This window comes from Ptychodera flava, chromosome 1 (genome assembly GCF_041260155.1).
Source record: "Ptychodera flava strain L36383 chromosome 1, AS_Pfla_20210202, whole genome shotgun sequence".
NCBI classification, from domain to species: domain Eukaryota; kingdom Metazoa; phylum Hemichordata; class Enteropneusta; family Ptychoderidae; genus Ptychodera; species Ptychodera flava.
Window position 1 is genome coordinate 16585452 of NC_091928.1, and position 5940 is coordinate 16591391.

General features: G+C 38.4%; 1 long non-coding RNA gene across 1 annotated transcript; it reads left to right on the forward strand.

Annotated features, from left to right (window-relative positions):
- The first annotated feature begins 298 nt into the window (after positions 1-298).
- LOC139131516 (uncharacterized) lies at positions 299-5400 on the forward strand. The gene is made up of 3 exons (XR_011552139.1): positions 299-716; positions 3420-3536; positions 4531-5400. It is a non-coding gene; the product is annotated as an uncharacterized lncRNA (long non-coding RNA).
- The last annotated feature ends 540 nt before the right edge of the window (positions 5401-5940 follow it).

Below are 5940 nucleotides of genomic sequence, written 5' to 3' on the forward strand. Positions count from 1 at the left end.
CCATGGCAACGCTTTGTCATATTTTCAGTGGCTCGCTATCTGAATTTGTTCAATACATATTGAGACACATCTGAGCCAAGTTTGGCGACTGCTTTTATCAAAAAATTGCACAATAGATTTGCCATGCTGCACCATTATCAAACATTCTCAGCTAACAAACCGGACTAAAAATGCTTTTGATACAAATTACCATCATGTTTGCCCCGCCAATGCTATTTGCACCTTTTACTTTCTGTTTCGCATTGTGGTGTTATAACTATTGATGGGTCATCATTTTGATTCATTCATCTAGTGCAAGAAGCGATATACAAAGTTGTATGCAAATGAGAACAAGTGTAGCGAAGTGTAGCGAAGCTAAATTAACACTACAATTGAAAGCTTAATGTGTTAGAAGTGTTGGTTTATATTGTATAAAGCATTCTGTAAAATTTGAACATTCAGTTTCGTTGACGTATTGTCGAAATAAAGCTGAGAATGGCGTACTTGATTGCTTGTCATGGAAGGATATACATGTGTAAAGCGGACCTATGTTTCGCTGACCGCACACGGTCGGCGCGGTGACCGGTACTGTGGATGCAGAATGAAACCCTTGGCCTCGGCGAAAGTTAACTCAACGCGGCGCCGTATACATCGTACTCAAGCCAAGTCTCACCGTTGTAGGGTAACAGCTCTGATGATAACTTATTTGCCTCGAGTTGTGAAGTCCATCCTCCCACGTAAGTACTTCTGTACTGCCAATTAAAATATGTTAGTAGCTGTGCGTGCGTGCGTGCCACGAGTCGACTGTGTGTTCAACACACCACCGTCCCTCGTGGGTGGAGGGACGGTGAACACACTTACAGCCCTGCCACGCAGAGGTACGCTCGATCATATTATACTCGAATTGACTGAATTTGATATATTCATTGCACTGATTTCGGTGTATAGTCGATCATATGTGGTGTGACAGTTGTGTCAACATATGGTCATACGCTAGAACCGCCGAGGATCGAAAGAGTGAACGTTGCACGAAACCGCAGGTTATTCACGGCATGGGTATATTAGCTGTGCGTGGCAGGACTGTGTTTTACCGGGGTTATACGGCCTCCCGCCGTATAACGCCGGTAAAACATTGCCCTGCTGCCACGCAGAGCTTGGGTTTTTACCCCTTTCGTCAGCTGAGGTAACCTGATGATTCACTGTATAAGTATCGCCATGCGTACAGGTCTCAGGTGTGGCGGAGGCCGGGAACACAGACCTGTACGCAGGGCTACGTAGTGTACTTGCTTAGTCACACGCGTTCTTTTTTCGTGTTCGTGTCTTAGATTTTTTTCATATGTGGAACACGTACACGTACATACGTACGGGAGCTGAATTGCATTACATACGCTGGCGATTCAGTGTACTGTACAGAGATGTTTGATTAAAACGATATGGCATCAGCGGCCAGGAGGTATCATACGGATAGAGGTCACACTGTGAGATCATGGAGGTAGAAGGAGAGATTACCTCCATGGTGAGATCAAGCTTGTTCTCACGGGATCGGAAGCAGCTGTGCCGAGCCCGTATGCTTTATGTTCGGACAGTGCATGCACTGACGAAATTTTTGTCAAGTAAAATGGTTTACATGCTGTACAGTATCATGGATCGTAAGCATGAGTGTGTGTTCACAGTTTCCTTACCTACACTCATGGAGCTAGGAACAAATACCATTTCTAGCTCCATGCTAAACTGGTGTATAAAAACTCCGGTGTGTGCATAGTTAATATTTAACTTTGCAAATTATTGCATATTTAACTTTCTGGAGTCACAGATTTGATAATCATTTTCATTCTGAAGGTCTGAAAGTCCGCTCTACAATTATTGTTTACATGTAGCGTTCAGGGAAATCAATCGAACGGGACCTTGTAAACTTCCGGTTCAGGGGAAACTTTAAGGCTGGCAGGTAAATGAACAGAGGCCACATATAATCCATGTAGTGCATTTGGTGAAATTCCAAAATTTAATTTCTTGTACATAAATGCCCTTATCACAGATATTTTAACAATATTAATTAATGATTAATGTAATTAATATTATAGAAATAATGGGTGATGCTCTGACCATTATTATTCATTTATGGCCAAGGGCGAGAGGAAAGTCAAGAATTTACAAGGCTTGGCGAGCAAGCTTATTTTGGCTTTCAGTCTTGCCAAAGCCTATAGATAACGTTAACCCTTTTCCTGCCAGACAGTAATAACTGTATCACTTCCCCATCAGCCAACTCAGTAAAAAGCAGTATTGAGCCAAAACATGTTGTATTTTCACCCACTTGGCTTGGTATGTTATAGCATCTTTTGTCCAAAAAAATCAACTTTACAGTATTATGTTTTCAACAGCCTTCAAATATACAGTATTATGTTAAAATACATCATATGGAATACGTTGTGTTTCATTAATTTAAACATCTTGACCTGATGGTGAAATATGGACTTGGCAGGAAAAGGGTTAATGGTCGGGGCAGAGCCTGTTATTTCCATGATATTACCAACAAACCCTAGAAAATCATCAAGATTTACAAAAATTCCCATGTGAAAGACAACGGAGCCCCAAAACTTGTGCAATATTGCCTGAATACATGGGTTTATGTGCCAGAGAACAGGTGACAATTTGCCAGACGCCAGGATGGCAAATCGTTTCCTGCTGCGAGGGCACATAAACCCATGATTCAGGCAACAATATTTTTATTACATGCCTCTGGTTATAAATGCTGTATGACATTTAGTTATATGCTGGACATTTTCAAACAGTTTTTACCATTATCGACCAGCATCAAACGGATTTTAACGAAAGTCAAAATAGAAGTGTGCACATGTATATTTTACATCTATCATTCAGGGTCTACTTAGATGTCGAAAACATTGTAGTACTTCACTGGCCTTGGTAACCATGGAAACCAGTCAGTACATCGTTCACCGACCCCCTAACTCCCCGGATGTTCCTTTTCAAATCAATTCATTGATTTCCACTCACATCAAGGCATGTAATAAGCAATGCACAGTCATGGCCACCCTAAAAATTTGGCAAATCTGGAGATTTTTAAAAAAATGTATAACTTGGGCCACAAGTGCTTCATTTTGTTTTTGTGATTGATTATGATCTTTGTACAATTGACAATTTACATTTTTGATGAAAAGTTACAATGTTAGCAGCATTATTCATATTCATGGACATCAAAACAAACCATTACTGTGTATTTGTGGTCAGTCACATGGTTCTGCTCCACCAATTAAATGAGATGTCTATAGCATGGTAATACATAATGAATGAGTGTATGATTTTACTGATCTTTTGACCCATATATCCATGATTAGAAAGTTGAGTATCCATTGTACAGACGGTGAGAAATAGGACTATCTGCAAGATTCTAATTCATTGTATTCGTTGACATTTGCCTACAGCTGTTAGTATACCTCACGTAACCTGGTCGTAAAGCCTCAGAGGTACATGTATGTGAAACTTAGAAGGAACAAGAATCAAAAGATTGATAACTGCTCTTTGACAAAATCCTTCATCAGGTAAGATTTGATTTTTAATTTCCTGCACATGTCTCGTTCGTTATCAGTTAAGCTTTTCACATGCTCGGTTTTATTTGGCCGAATTGGAATACTTTCTTCAACATCAACTCCCTCAATGCTCTCTACGTAACTTTAATACATGTAAGTATTTCAGAATATGCATCTGTAGTGTGATCTCCTTGGCACAAAATTCAACAGGACAAAATAGAGCAAGTGCAAATGAAATTCATGAAGTTCCTCTGTTTCAAACATAGCATCCTTACAGCTGAAATAATTATGAAGAATTCTGCAAGCGTTTTAACCTTTAGCCTCTTTATCATTGGAGATTATTTATATTTTTTACAAATATGTGAATAATATGTATGATTGTCCCAATCATGTTTCATGTTAATTTTGATGTTTCTCAGTAAACTACATGTACAAGAACTTGCAGTATAAAACTCGATGTTTTTAGGTACTTGGCTCTTCAAAGATGTATGGCTACTTTAAATGAATTGTGCATTTCCAACCCTGCCATTGACAACACTTTATCTTGTCAAAGTTTCAGATGCTTGGTCAGAATGCCATGCTTAAATTTGTACATTTTTAATGGTTTCATATAGTTTGTTGTTTGTTGTTTATTGTTTATTGTACTTCATGCATTCATATTATTATGTTTATTTTATGGAGCCTGTTAATGTGACTTGTTCCTGTTGGTCTTTCTTTGAAATAAATATATAAAGATATTGCTACTTGCTTGAATACACGTCTTGACCTACATTATGTACCTGTTTCCTTTAAAAAGGTCCACAATCACCAGTGATTACAATGGGTTTAGGGCAAAGTTATACCAGTGATGAAAGGTTTAATTAAAATTACAGAAGTCATAAACAATCAAGTTGTCGTATCTTGCATATAAAAAGCCATGTTTTAGAATGAACTGATGTAAACTAATGTCAGCAATTTGCAGGAGATAATGCATGATTCAAGTTAATGTTTCTTTTCACCCAATCAGATTCAAGATCCCTTGCTGAGGCAGTGCATACTGGGCAATGACAACCAGGTGAAAAGCAACATAGTGACAAAACCATCCTCCATTGCAAAGCATATACACAGTGTGTGGCTATGCAGAGAGCCAACACTGAACAGAGATGATGGTGTCGTCATCAATGCAGAGCAAAAACTTGTGGAATTGAGGGAATCTTTCATCAATATATTTATTTTCCTAAGACAATGGGTCCTTGCTGTGGCACAGGGTTGTACTTACACTGTTCAGTGTTTCCTCTGGGTAAATTTTCCCTTAAACCATTCTGGCTAATTGAGACCAAAATTGATTAGCCAGAACTATAGCCATCAAAATTACATGTAATTGCATTTATGATTTTTATCCAACTGACAGTTGTATATATATACTCAGGTGGGTCCTATCAGTTGCTACAGTGGCAAGATGACATTAAACTGGTCCAATAATCATTTCTATTCAAGGTAATACATTACCAGGTCCATTGGACATTTGTGATTTAAAAATTTAAGTAGGACTCATCCTGACCGACTGATAATTAGTGGCAATGAAAATAAACAACTATTTTTTATGGAACAAACTGCTTTCTTAATAACATTCACAACAAATTTTATTTCCTGTGTGCCACACACTTATGTGACTTAATTTTGCACTTTTGTAAATGTATCAAGATGTATTACAAGTATTGCATCATTGACAGGGTAACTTCAAGATGTTTCCTTTGAAAGATCCATAGCTTCTGCCTCAATCATCAAGTGCTTTCAGTTCTCCAATCACAGAGTCTAATTATTAAACCAACTGTTCACTTAAAGAAGGTGTACTCCAAGCAGTAAATGCTTAATAGTTTCAAAATCAAACTGGGTGTATACATGTATTTTAAAATGTCCTGTCTGGCCACAGAAAAAAAAGCTGACTCTTCTCTCATTAAAACACTAGTCATGGAAATTCATTCCTGGTACACTTTCTTTTTTGTAACTACTACTACCCTGCAACTCTGCGGACAACCTGTGCAATTATCTTTTTTGCTTAATTGTACTCGAACACGACTTAGCATGTCACAGTGTGCTGCTTGTTGTTCAGCATGGTAAACATTCAACAGGACAACATCCTGGGCATATCTTCATGCAAATATTATGACCAATGCCTATCCACAATACAGTGTTACTCAGTACGTGTACACATTATGGCAGGAGGTGACCCCTGCCTATCCACAAATACATGTACATAGTATGGAAGATAACCCGGGCCTATCCTCAATCCAAATGCATTCACATGGTATGGAAGATGGCACAGACATATATCCACAATACACATAATATATGCAATGGAGGATGGCCTAAGCCAATCCACAATACACATACATGCACATGTATGATGAATCAGCTGGCCTATATAGAATACAAA